This window comes from Lytechinus pictus, chromosome 2, assembly GCF_037042905.1.
Source record: "Lytechinus pictus isolate F3 Inbred chromosome 2, Lp3.0, whole genome shotgun sequence".
Taxonomy (NCBI): domain Eukaryota; kingdom Metazoa; phylum Echinodermata; class Echinoidea; order Temnopleuroida; family Toxopneustidae; genus Lytechinus; species Lytechinus pictus.
Window position 1 is genome coordinate 2,260,837 of NC_087246.1, and position 14,789 is coordinate 2,275,625.

General features: G+C 38.3%; 1 long non-coding RNA gene across 2 annotated transcripts; it reads left to right on the forward strand.

Annotated features, from left to right (window-relative positions):
* The first annotated feature begins 6,700 nt into the window (after nucleotides 1–6,700).
* LOC135153261 (uncharacterized) lies at nucleotides 6,701–12,877 on the forward strand. Of its 2 annotated transcripts, none has more exons than XR_010292727.1 (4): nucleotides 6,701–6,991; nucleotides 8,877–8,965; nucleotides 9,486–9,605; nucleotides 10,094–12,877. It is a non-coding gene; the product is annotated as an uncharacterized LOC135153261 (long non-coding RNA). The 2 variants fall into 2 exon arrangements; XR_010292726.1 differs by having other exon boundaries at nucleotides 6,701–6,987.
* The last annotated feature ends 1,912 nt before the right edge of the window (nucleotides 12,878–14,789 follow it).

A 14,789-nucleotide genomic window follows, 5' to 3' on the forward strand; every position in this document is an offset into this window, starting at 1 on the left:
TTCCGAAATGGTGGCCCTACATCTCACACATTCATGACATTTTTGCAAGCCATCACTAAAGTTACTCAATCCTTTTATTAAAAGCTTGGTAAAAGAGATTTATGGAAGCTATAGATCTCGAGTCACAAGGATTTTTTTAGAGGAGATGGGGGGGGGGTGTGAAAAGCAGGGATAGGGTTTAAGGGGAGGGGTTTTGCTTGCTAATTTCTTGTCGTGGGGGAGGAAGCATTGGCCGTTATTTTTTTTTTTTCGTCGATGGGGGCACTGCTCTCGAATCCAAGTTTGAAGTACTGGAAAGAGGGGGCTACATTTGTTGTTGACATGTGGGGATAGACTCCTGGTAGGTTTGGGAGTGTATTGGATGCTACATTCTTTAAGACATGGGGAGTGCTCTACTATCAAATCTTAAAAATCGACTGGATATTAGCGGAGGGGTTCAATTTATGTTATGAAAATTTTGGCACTATATTCTAGATTCATCGGGGGATGGTCTATTGGGCCCTTATTAGACTGGGATAGGGTTGTGTGGATGTGGGAACTAATTTGTATAAAACCATGGGGCGGTGCTCTTCACTCTAATCGTTAATTACCAAGCGCGGGGGGTGGTTGTTTGTTGAGCCATATATGCCTATTGACGGTGCTCTGGCCGTGCTCAAGTCTCAGATTATCTCGTGAAGCTAAGGGAGGTGGCATTTTTGTTTTGTTGAAAATTTGGGGATAAGGTGTTATGGCATGTATGTGAGGGGCCTAATTTTATAATTAAAGGCATTGGGAGGTGCAAACTTTGATGCTGATTGCCAGCGGGCGGATAGGCTTGGATATTTCTCAAAGATAGGGGCTATACAATTTTTTTTTATATCTAATGAAAGGATGGGGTGGTTGTGCACTATATATTTTATTTTTTGAAAGGCCGGGATTTTTTGTTGGGAGGGGCGGGGGGGGGTCCAATTGATGTTCCACCTAGGGGGCGCCAAATTTATGTTCGACATAGGGGCGCCAATTTGATGTTTGTTCTGGGGCGCCAAATTCATGTTCAACCTATATGGAGGGGCCGCTAAATTTATATTCGACCTTTGGGGCTCCAATTTAATGTTTGACCGGGGCGCCAAAGTCATGTTTTTCAAGGGGGCGCCAATTTCATGTTTGCTGGCATCAAATGATTATAGCTAGATGTCCATTCTGTTCATGATTACCAAAAGTGCTTAAAAGGTCCCCATTTTAGGTCAGAATTATAAAATATCAAAAGTTTTCATCTCACTCTTCGCGCTCGCATCAATTGTTAAGTAAGGTGACGATCCTGTTCATAGTTACATAAAGTGCTTAGAATGTCCAACTTTGGGTCGGAATATCGAAAATTTTAAGCTCGCGCTACGCGCTCGCATAATACGATTCGTTAGATACCAATCCTGTTGAGATTACCTACAGTACTTAGAAACATGATCTAGACTAGAGTTTCAATTTGTTTACAATGGTTACAAGGCAGCCATGTCTGCCGTGCTATCTCAGACTAATGTTCAATATATGATGGCTCTAAGTAAATAACAATTCAATGACTCAAATCATACACTTTGGTTTTATAAAACTTCTTTTCATATATCATTATTCATGCATGCATATGAAATTGATAAGCATCTACAAAACCATACATTTCTGCGATATCGTTATTCGTATCAACCAGTAAAGATATAATAAATACTACCTCACCTTAAATTTACATTTCCATATCCATCTTGTCTCATTTGGGGCCTGTTTTTAAAGGACTTACACGTAACTTTGCCACAATGGCAACTACCATGGTAAAAGGGCTCAGCAGCCAGTCATAATCAAGGTTTCCATGGTATTTCCATAATCATGATAATGGCAAAGTTACAACCCGGGGTTACAACAGTTGCAAGTCCTTTATGAAACGGGCCCCTGATGATGATCTCTGGAGTAAGATTGCTTAAAGTTGGTTATCATCAATTTTACTGCTTCTCTAATTGTATTCCTAGTAACCAAAATAAAGGAATTTCCTCACTTTTTACATTCTAATGATATATAGTCATCAATTCATGTCATGTTATCAAAAATATGCAACGTAGGAGGGCCTATATAGGAGGGATGATGCTATCTAGATAGCTCGCGCCCGCTAAATAATTAACGAGATTGCGCACAGATTTGACGCTCTAGTTACCTTAAAATCTCCTTGGATATGAAAATTCAATTGCAGTTTTTAAAAAGGTGTATGGGCAGGAGAAAGAACATTTTAAGGGGAAGAAAACACATCTTAAGCGGGAGAGACAGAGCCTGGGCGTGAGATATTAAATCTCAAGCGGGAGAACGGGAAATTTTGGGAAAATGGGATTTCGGCGGGAGATCTCCCGCCGAAAGCGGGAGAGTTGGAGTCTCTGCCTATGACATTGCAGTCAGTTTGCCTCAATTGGCCGATTTATCTCATTATTGAAGACAAGGCAAACGCCAAGCGTTGTCTCGCCTGCATATTGCAGTCATGAAGAGACTGCATGTCAAATCTGAAGTAAAGGGTAACATTTAAGAAACTTTGACAGCTTTTCTATTGTACCATTGACAAATGTGTGTGAATATTATAAATGGTGCCAAGAACTATAGCTCATTAAATAAATAACAGTTTTTAAAGAATAAACCTCTTGTATGAATTTGGCAATCCTACCTCGAAGATATAAAAAGTTATTATGTGTACAACACAGCACAGTGCCAGTCATGGAAAGTTCATTGACCTTTGACCTTATTCACATTCGACTAATATTCGAACTTGACCTGTGCCTTCAGGAGATGGACCTCTGGTATGAATTTGGCGATCCCAACTCGAAGCTATAGAAAGTTATTGTGTGTACAACACAGCACAGTGCCAGTCATGGAAAGTTCATTGACCTTTGACCTTATTCACATTCGACTAATATTCGAACTTGACCTGTGCCTTCAGGAGGTGGACCTCTGGTATGAATTTGGCGATCCCAACTCGAAGCTATATAGAAAGTTATTATGTGTACAACATAGCACAGTGCCAGTCATGGAAAGTTCATTGACCTTTGACCTTATTCACATTCGACTAATATTCGAACTTGACCTGTGCCTTCAGGAGATGGACCTCTGGTATGAATTTGGTGATCCCACCTCGAAGATATAGAAAGTTATTATGTGTACAACATAGCACAGTGCCAGTCATGGAAAGTTCATTGACCTTTGACCTTATTCACATTCGACTAATATTCGAACTTGACCTGTGCCTTCAGGAGATGGACCTCTGGTATGAATTTGGCGATCCCAACTCGAAGCTATATAGAAAGTTATTATGTGTACAACATAGCACAGCGCCAGTCATGGAAAGTTTATTGACCTATGACCTTATTCACATTCGACTAATATTCGAACTTGACCTGTGCCTTCAGGAGATGGACCTCTGGTATGAATTTGGCGATCCCAACTCGAAGCTATAGAAAGTTATTGTGTGTACAACACAGCACAGTGCCAGTCATGGAAAGTTCATTGACCTTTGACCTTGTTCACATTTCGACTCATATTCGAACCTGACCTGTGCCTTCAGCCTAGAGATGGACCTCTGGCTCTGGTATGAATTTGGTGATCCCACCACGAAGCTATATAATTGTTATTGGGTGTACAACACAATTGTTGACGACGACGACGCCGACGCCGGAAATAGTGATACCTATGATACTGTCCTATGGCTATGCTATGTCTCGCTCCGCTACGCAGGCGAGACAAAAACCAGGAAAATGAGAAGAATGGCCGTTTAGCCTTGGGCTTGGCTTTGGAAGTGCACAGTGCGGCTCGATCAACGTCCGTCCTGCAGATCCAACTTTAGGCCTAGATCTAAGTTAGATTTAACGTTAGGCCCTAGTCGGAGTAAATGGGGGGGGGGGGGGGGCTCAGTGCAGGAGTCTGAGAAAAAGAATTAGAGGCGAGGGTGATGCTTCATACTCTTGCAATGAATTATTAATTTACAATTTGCAATGATTTGCAATGCAAACTTGTTCAAGAATGATTTTCCGGAGTGATTTTTTAATTTTGTCCCGAGAAACTAGTACCTATACCCAGTTGTTGTGTGTCCGGACAGGTTGTGTGTCCGGACGATCAGTTTTAGAAAGTCATTTGGAAAAATTTACAAGCAAAGTTTCATAAAATGTTTGGTACGAAATGTTAGGTAATATTATAGAGAACAAAACAGAAGATGATTACAACTATTGAATTTGTATTTTTAGTGTAATCCAAAGACAAAAAAGAAGGCTTCAAAAATATAAAGTGTCCGGACACCCGACCCCCCATCCTAACAGTTAGAATAGGTCTAGATCGAGTCTGGCCCTTACTGCGGCAGCCCGAACAAGTGACACAGTACTGTCTGAAGACCATGCTGAAGTGAAGACGTGTCGAGGTCCCCGCCCCCGGGGCAAGTCTGGCCCTGGGCCTAACTTAGGACCTTAGGTCGGAGGACTAGTACTAGTAGTAACATTCAATAGCCAGGTCTAAAGTTTAACTCCAAACGGTCATTCATGCCCCAGGCCATGGACATTAATTATTTGCCAAACGATATGACATTGCAATCAGTTTGCCTCAATTGGCCGATTTTACTCATTATTGAAGAAAACGGCCGTTTAGCCTCTTAAAGTGCACAGTAGAATCTTAGTTAGATCTAGGCCTATTATTTAAACGACTAGAAATAGAATATACGATACGTCTAACTCTAACGTTAAGTCGTTAGTGCGGCTCGATCAACGATGCCGGTTAACCGCGCAGACCTAACGCACGTTAATAATAGTAGGCCCTATACCGGTACCGTATCGTACTGATGCAGAACGATTTTGTTTTTTCGCCGTCCAGACCATGCAGATGGTCACGGAGTTGCAATTATTTCGACCCAGATTTCGGGGATCAACGCGTTTATTTAAGATTTTTAGACTTAAAAGTCAAATGAAATTTATAATTTGAAATCTAACCTTGAACAATCATCGTTGTTAAACATCAGTCCTGACCCCTGACGCAATTCCAATTCAAATCGGGCAGCGCAGGCAAATTAGATGTCATCAAATCGGAGTAAGATCTAACCAACGAACGTAGAGGGCAGCAACACTTTGCAGTATTGCTTTTAGGAAGGTCCACTCCGCTCAGATTTTGTGACCATTTTCTCCCAGAGCACTTTTTTGGAAGATTGTAGAGTTGATTTTTTTTCGTTTGTTCAATTTTACTATTTTTTATTGATAATAAAATCTCCAAGAAATTATGTTAAATAATATTATTTTAGCATATTTGTATTTTTTTTAAATTGTAAGACAAAAGGTAATCATGATTCTTGTAGTTTACAAAGCAATAAAAATACAAAGACTGATGACATTTGTGTTACCGTTCCTCTGCTTCATTTCGCTGCCCCTACCAAATCTACACAAGCTAACGTCAGAGCCAAGACCGTGATGTACCGGTCTGGCCGCGCCGAAACTTCCCCGGTCACCTGTACCTCGATGCGCGTACTGCGCTGTGTGAATGATAATGCTCACTGCACAGCTGGCATAATAATCTCGACGCGACTCGACTTAGCTAGATATGGACTTGAAAGATATAGACTTGGTCTGTCATTGATGTGGCACTATGGCGGATGAGTAACGATAAATATTCAAGGTTAGAATTTTAATTTTCACTTACAGTGCAGATTGTAGTCTGAAAATCTAAAATAATTATGCTATATCCACAAATCCAACCCACATTTTGCAATCCATCAGGCAGGATCGAATACGACCACTAAACAGCAAAGCCAAGTCCCAGTCTAACGTTAGACATAATATTAGACAGAAATTATCTGGTTCAGTATCGAGCTATGTATATTCCGACGGGTCTTGAATTGAGACGAACTATCAAGGGGCGAAGGTCTATGTCACATCTACTATTTTAATTCTATAATTTTACAAAAATTTGTGTTAGCATATGCATGCAGCCCACCGTACCCTACCTCAGCACCGACCGGCCCGGGGCGCCGGCGAGGTCATGCCAGCCATGGCGCTTGTATACTCAAGAGGCGGTGCTGGATTGTGTAGGCGCATTATGGTGCAGCGAAATTTAGATGAAGACGTATCAACCTCACGTATACTTGTTATCATATTGATATGCAAAGTCATAAAACTGTTGTCACCACCATGTAATATTTTATGAAAAATACAGGAACAAGTATTTCATATTTTTAAGCATGATATTTGATGTAAAAACATTTCAAGCAAAAATAATGATAAAGAGGAAATGAAAATAAATCAACTCTACAATCTACTAAAAAAGTGCTCTGAGAGGTTTTCGGTGGTCACAAAATGACTTGGCTAAATCCGGGTGAAATTAGCAGACTGGTTTATTTATGACAGAATTTAATCCTGTTTTACTGAAGATGTACAGAAAAATTGTGACAATAATTAAGTGATATATTATTTTAAGAATGTGGTACATTATTATTCAATTTTTTATGTATTTTTTGTTTTCATTGTTTTAATCTACTATTGTCATAATCTATTAGTTTACCTCTATTTTGCTGTCACTCCGTGAGTGTATTGTATCTGATCATGGTTTCGTTGGCATGACTACCAAATTGTTCGCGCACTTCATTTGTATGCGCGTATCGAGTGGACCTTCCTAATAGCAACACGCTTGTGTGTTGCTGCCAAAGACCTTATAATATATTACTAGACCGAAAGCTGCGTGCGCGTTCAGCACAAAACAAATGAGATTAGGCTCCGCCTACCGCGATCATTTGAAGACAAAAATAAGCCCTCATTGACATTCATGAGCATGAAGATATTCATAATCCGGCCTTTTCATTGGCTAAGAGCGTCATTAATACGCGATTTCCCCGATTCTTTGTCATCGATACTAGTGGTATCGTGTTACAGAATTAATTATTCATTTGACCTCATTACGTCATCTAATTTATTCATTATGAAACTTTTCTTTCCACACAAAAATGGACCTACGAACACTCCGGTGAGTACGTATTAATTGATATAACCACATGAATTCAGTGGACTATTTACACATTTCACACTGTATTTTGTGATCTTAGGTTATTTCTTTAACTAATTAGAGAGTTTGCTATCATTCTTCTGTTAAAGAAAAGCAGAATTTGGTCTTTGAAATTGAAGTTAGATTGTCATCGTCGCCCGGCCCAGTGCAGCCTGTATGTTGCTTTTCAGTGGTTATGCCGCTGTGTCAACCACATGTATTTTGTACGGGCTCCTAGCCGGCTGGGCATCGAGAGAAAATCGGGCCGGGAGCCCACGATTCGTCGATTGATTAAAACAAGAAGAATGAAGCTTCTTTTTGTACACTGTATAACGTTAGATCTAGAGGGAGATCTGCATCTATCTTCAGTAGATCGAGACTCAGTCAGGAATACTGTGAAGCGGAGTGTGGAAGAAGATATGCCTGTCATCATTGACATTGTGTCAATCCTCACTAGATTCTCGTCAGTTTCAGATATCAAATTTATTTTGCATAACTTCAGGCTTCTAGCTTCTGCATTTAGCCCCCACCCATTTTAATTTTTATTGTTATTTATATAGTTAGACTCGGTATTAGAAATAACATGCTGCTCTGCATGTTTGTCTTACTCTTATTATCAATAGATCAAGATCTAATTTCTAACATGGTTAACAGAGCCTAGTCTTGCTTCTTAAGTTTACTTTATCAGTTTATGTTACTTTTCTTTTATCCATCGATACTTGTACGTAGATCTGGGCCTACCTAATTCAAATCTAGTCATCTAAGTTCTAACTTATACTTTCCCAACCCTCGACACGTACCCCCAGGGCTTAGGATCTAGGTCTTTAATTTTAGGCCTAGATGTAGGTCTGGGCCTTACTGCGGCAGCCCGAACACGTACGTCGTGTCGAGGTCCCCGGGGCAAGTCTGGGCCTAAACGACTACATTTACATGTATGAAGTATGACTGTCGGTGGACCAAGGACTAGATCTAGAGATGATAGATCTACTCTCGGTCAATAATGGCAATGAAGGTTTAGCCAGGAATAAAAGTCAGACATCAAAAATTTCTAAATCGATATACATCTAAGTAAAGTCACCGAAGGGTTAGCTTTACATTTTAGGTCTAGATAGATCGAGATTCTATCGATAGTCTAGATCTAGACCTTATGTAGATACATGAATGCTGTCACGCAGCACTGATTCTGGTTGGACTAGATCTAGGCCTATAGTATACTTTCTTACAAATAGATCTAGACCTAGTGCATGAGATTATGAAACTATGTTGTTAAAATCAAATGAATTAAGATTCGGAATAAAAGGATGCACATTTTTTTTTTGGGGGGGGGGGGCAGACATGTGAAAAAAAATTAGAGAAACCTGAAATTCAGAAAGTGAGGGCCCGAAGCGACCAATATTGCCTAGGGCTGTTTTTTGCATTTTCTAAAGTAAAATTGAAGGATTTCATGCAATTCTTTTTTTTTATGAAGGTTTTCACATTTCAGCTCCCACCCAAACCCCTCCCCCTACACTGTTACTGTTAGAAAATTTATTCTTAAAATAAAAGAAGTTCCTGCAGCAGAGTCTCGAGAACACCTGTAATTTTACCAGATTGCATAATCTTACATTATATCATGTAAAATTACAGGAAATTGGTATTTGGTGTATGGAACCTTACAACTTTCCTTAAATAAAACACCATTTTCCTCTTTTTAAACAGACCTGTTCTGTAGAAAACTTCCTGTTTTATGAATTTACAGAATGATTCTGTTATGGCTTTCTGCAAAATCTTGTTTTTTTTCCCTGTAAAATCAGGTTTTTTTTTAACAGTGTACATACGGCCATGAAGAGATCACTTGACACTTATTGTTCTCTCTTTTCTTTCACAAACAGGTTGAGTTTGAAGAACAAGAAAAACAGTAGAGGTCTACCCGGTACCTATGATCATAAGTGCATGTATCATTTTGCAGATTCTCATCCAGGTATAAAACTTAAACTAACCCATAAAAAATTACAGATACATTACATGCATTGAAATTAATGTTAACCATGTTTACATTAAATAAAAATAACCTGAGCCACTGCTAAGAGGTAGGATCTATACTGAATATACACTTCTTATATATACAGGCTCTCGAGTCTAAAATAGAACCAATGCCAAAAGTTATGGACCTTGGGCAAATTTATAGAATGAGGTCATGTCCTTGATCTACTATTATTTAAATGGCCTTTTTATTTCCTATTTGTTTATAAACAAAGCAATATTTATTTTTCATGTTTTATATTTTATAAAATTCATTTTATTCATTCTTTAGTGTGATATTCATATTTCATATTTGTAGATTTACAATTTTATTTGTTTATAAACAAAGCAATATTTATTTTTCATGTTTTATATTTTATAAAATTCATTTTATTCATTCTTTAGTGTGATATTCATATTTCATATTTGTAGATTTACAATTTTTTTAAAATCTTATTATTTTACATTTTGTCCAATAGGATGATGCAGCTCTACAATTTCCATGGAGGTGATTGATGATGATAAACAATCGGTGAAGTAGGCCTAATAGAACAGTGATAGGACCACAAAGAGAAATACAACCTGCAGCAGTTATATGAGTGAGTTAATAAGTGATTATTTTTTATAATGGGGGGTTTTCACAATATTTTTAGGCAACAAATAGACCTGCCTTTGAAAAAAACATTTCAATTCTGTTTTTAGTTTATAGTTAGGTGTCGTTTTTATTCGCAGATCAAAATATTCTGTGCAACAAAACATATCATCTTTAATTCTGACTATTATATATAATTTATATATGTTAATTCATATATTCATATTTATGGGAAATCTCTGACATTTTTTTATAGAGTACATGTAGTTATAATGGAGAGTGGTATGCAAACTGCATAGAACAGGTTTAAGTGATATGCTTTGTAGAAGTACAAGTTTATAATTAGTAGAAGTAAGATTTCCTATGTTATGTGATGAAGAAATTTATATACCGGTATGTATAGTCTTACTTTTCTTAAAACATTTATGTTTTACAAATCATGACAATTTTAATTTAAATTCATTGATTTTCTTTCTCTATTTTTTCAATCTGCAGGACTGGTGTAACAGATGTTTTCATTCAAGAAATCCAACAAATTGAAGAGTGACTTAGCTTAGGAAGCACTTGATAAAGATGGAAAAGGTGTTTTTTTTTCAAGTCCAATTTTTTTAATTTTATTATCATCACAACCCCAAATTCATGAAGTATGAAATTTCCTGTCGATTTTCATTAAAACTGGTTGCAAAAGGAGAAGCTATAAACATACAAACATGGTGACCATAAACGGGTCCTTCTCAGGTGAAAGGGGCACAGAACAAATTATTTAGGATCACTTTTCTTGGGTAAAAGGGGGCAGTTATTCGAGAAAGGGCACTTACAAGAAGGCGAGGGGGCACTTTTTAACACTTAAAACGGGCCCTCAGATGAAAGGGCACAGAACACGTTCGGGGGCATTTTTTGGTAAAAATTTGCATACAAGGAAGAGCACTTGGTAACACCTAAAACAGGTCCTCGTCAGGTGAAAGGGACACAGTACACGTTCGTGAGGGGGCATTTTTCTTACATAAAATTAAAGGCACTTTTCAGTGCTTCAAAAAGTAGGGGGAACTGTGCCCCCCAGGATCGCTGCCCCTGCATACAAAAAACATTTTCGTTCGATTCAAAGTATTAACATACGCTTAAGAAAAAAAGTAAGGCTAAATCCTCTGATAATGTGATATTTTTTCTGGCTATTAATAAAATTCACAACTAACCAGAAAATGCCTTCATGTCTTTCATTTGTATTCATATAGTATTTGTCAAAATTTGGCAAAATTCAAATGAGATGGAGATCGAGAGAGAGAAAGAGTGATGAGAAGGGGGTTGAAAAGAGATGAGAAAGAAATGGAGGGGCACATATGAAGAGATAATTTAGAGGGGGGGGGGGGGGGTAAGAGAGCACGAATGGTGGGAAGTAGGAACAAAGGGGTGGAAGAGAAATAAGACGAGATTTATGAAAACCAGGAGACAGATAACAAGTGGGAAAAGAAGAAGGAAATATGTGTAGGAGAAAGGCGGCACCAAAATAACGTGAGTGGGAAAATTATTAAATGTAAAAACAGAGCAAGAAATGCTGGAGAATAGAGGGGACAGGAAACGTATTAAACATGATAAACTGGGGCCCGTTTCATCATGAGTTACAAGTATGGTAATTGTGATTGGTTATACCCGTTACCATCGTAGTTAACTACGATGTTAACTGCTATAACCAATCATAATCTAGGTTACCACGGTAATCACAATAACAGAGATGTTTAAATAGCTGTAATTCATTATGAAACGGACGCCAGATGAAGAAAACAGGCACGGGGATCCATGAGGGGGCCGGCCCCTTACGTATTATACCTTGAACAAAAGATTTTTTTTTTGCTTCTCGAAATTTGTAACAAGAAATGTACTCTATTAGTGGTGACAGTTATTTTTTTTCAATAACCATACTCAACCAGTGAAAATTACCATCAAATTGTAATAACCATGTTCTGCCCCCACCCGCCCCCCCCCCCTAGAAAAAAAAAAGACTTTTGGGTCAGTGCAACAGCCCCCTTTGATCCGTTCGGCGGCCTCTGCCGACTATGTAGAGTCTAGATTCAATTAAATTATTTTATTTTCCACTTTCAATTTCATATTTACAATTATGATACAATTGACAAAGTAACATATAATCACAATTGAAGTACATACAAAAATTGACAACATTATAAAATTACAATAGACAATGATCAAATCGAAATATAAATGATTGAAAGGGAGGGAGGGCCAACTGAAAAGCAGAGCTTGTATAATGTAGGCCCCCCTAATATTGATTAATTAATATTGATTCTTCACATTTGTTAAAAACTAAGATTGCTGTATATCTTAACATGTGACAATTTGGGGATGGCAAAAGCACATGAGACCTCTTTAACTAATCACGACTTGAATACTACTCTTTTCATCTTCCCTTTATAGGCCTATAAGACACAATACAAACAATATGCTTTGTTTTTAAGTGATATCGATTGTGATATCGATACTTTATTGAGCGCAATGTATCGTCTCAGATTTGCGCTTGCTTGATTCGCTGAATCCTTCGCGTCACGAGCGCGTAACAAAATGAATACATTAATGAATTTGCCAAGTTGACCTTTGTCATTGCGCTGATGTGCGTATTGTCTAATACACGTACAAAACCACAGTCGACGAGGGAGCATCGTACGAAATTAATATTAATGAGGGCTTATTTTAGCTTCTAATGGATTAAACAAAATGGCGGTAGCTTCGGGGGCTTGGTTGCTGCCATAGAGATGTATACTAACTACGCGTATACATCTCTATGGTTGCTGCCCGCTTGTGTGTTGCTGCCCTCTACGTTCGTTGGATCTAACTTTAGATCTATGACTACGCCTAGCTACGGAGTATACCCAGTTGTTGTGTGTCCGGACAGGTTGTGTGTCCGGACGATCAATTTTAGAAAGTACGGTATACCGTATTATGGAGTCGCCTGGAGCTTCAATTCAGCAACGTCACAACGTTAAAGTGACAAGTCATCATGTTGTGGAGTGGTATAGAGGTGGATTAATGTATCCACCTCTAGCTCTATGGAGTAGAGTTCTAATCACAAAATTTACCCAAAATTCGAGCGGAGTAACCTTCCTTATATTTAGACTAGAGCAACACGGTCGTCAGAGTTATTAATAGAATGTCTATTGATAACTCTGACGGTCGTCAGATGGTCGTCAAGGTCAAGGCCCTATGTTTATATAGGGCCTTGACGGTCGTGTGCTGCTGCCATCTACGTTCGTGGATCCAAAATGCTCCGGGCAAAAAAAAAAAAAAAAAAAATGAAATTATTGAAGGACCCATTCACTAAGCATGAAAATATATCTGATTTTGATCTGCTTGTGAAGCACTTTATGAAACTAAATAACCCTGCTGGGGTAGATAATAGTAGGTAACATCCCTCATGTCAACGAAGATTCTCATCATGCACTTGGTAATGAGGATTTTACAGAATTAGAAATTAAAAATTGTAGGCCCTATTTGCCAACTTAAACTTAATAAATCTGCAGGTATAGTAATTTGAATGAGTTTATTTTTATATATTTATGCAAAAGATAAAACAGGGAGCATACTGACAAATTTGTTAAAGAAATCTTACTATCTGGTTTTATTCCTGATGAATGGTCAATAGTATCATTTTCCCAATCTTTAAAAAGGGCCCACCCTTAAACCCCGGCAATAATATAGAGGGATATCTGTGCTTAGTTGGGTAAACTCTTTAGGCCTACTTTGTTTCTTAACGATAGATTTTTTTTATTATTTGGAGGCCAGCGGCGTAACAGGGGTCGGTGGCAAGGGGGGGCAAGAGCCAAAAATTTTCCGGTCATATCATGGAACAGGCAATGGCGTCATAAGGCAAAAATTTTGGGGGGCGATATGGCGTATCGGGCAAATATATATATATATATATAAGCGAGCGAGCGAGCAAAATTTTTTGACATTTTTATTGCAAAAATCAAATTTTGTGATAGATTTTGACATAATGTTAAAAAGATGATATCATATTTCACCCTCCTCTCTTTCCTTTTTTTTTGTACAGGTGAACAGGATTTTTGTTATGATTGTGAGCATCAGGGCGAAGCTCTATATGCTCGAGGGGGCCGAGTATGGCGCTTCTGGCAAGAAGTAGCTTAATATAGGTCCCGAGCGAGCGAAACGAGCGAGATAAAAAAAATCACATTTTCATGAGAATCTAACATGAAGATAGATTTTAACGTGATAAAAACTTTCCTTTCTTTCCTCATTTTTTTTTGTTTGGTTGTAGAACTTTTGGGGGCCATGGTCCAAACTCATCCATATAACAGTGCTTTATGGGTGGGGTCCAGGGCAGAGCCCCGGAGCCTCTTGATATCAAAGCCATTTTAAACCTTACAGACGGCCACTTATTTTAATCAAATTGCGTGTATATTTATATAGCTTTAACACAACACTTAAATTCAATACAGTTGTGTATCGTAATCATCCAAATATTGTGAGGGGCACACCATAGCAAATGTGGGAAATTTTGTAAAAAGTCGCAAGCGAGCGAAGCGAGCCAGAAAAAAGATGGCCTGTTAAAATGAAATTCTAATTATGTGATAGATTTTTACATCATTATAGCAAATATCATTTTTTCATTCATCTCATTTCGCTGCCTCCTTTATTTTCTTTTATTTCCCCTTGGCTGTGGAACCACCCCCCGGTACGCCAATGCTTCAACGTAAAGCTTAATGCAGGAAGGGTCCATATAGGGGCCCGTTATAGAACCCATTAAAGGTTACAGATGAAAAGCCCCCACTGCACGGGGTCTTGACTCTTGGACAGAGCCTTTGGAGATTTAGCAAGTTTATGATAGACTTTCATACGACATTATGCTATATACCATCCATTTTTTTCCCGCTCTTTATCTCAATCCTCGGCAGCCCGGTAGTGTACGTTATCTTGTCCCTATTCTTTATTTTCCAATTTAGATTTTGGCTAATTCCATTCTGCCTTTATTTCCCGCTTTTGTTTGCCTTTTTGTCATCTTTAATTTATTTCCCTGTCTTACTAATCATGCTAATGTATTTGTATATCGGGGCGATTTGATCCTTCTCACTTGTTCTTTTTTCCTTCCTTTTCCCGTTATCTTTCCGTTTTCCCTTTTTTATGTTTTTTCTTAGTTTTCTTTTCCCTTTTCCTTTCCCCTTTTTTC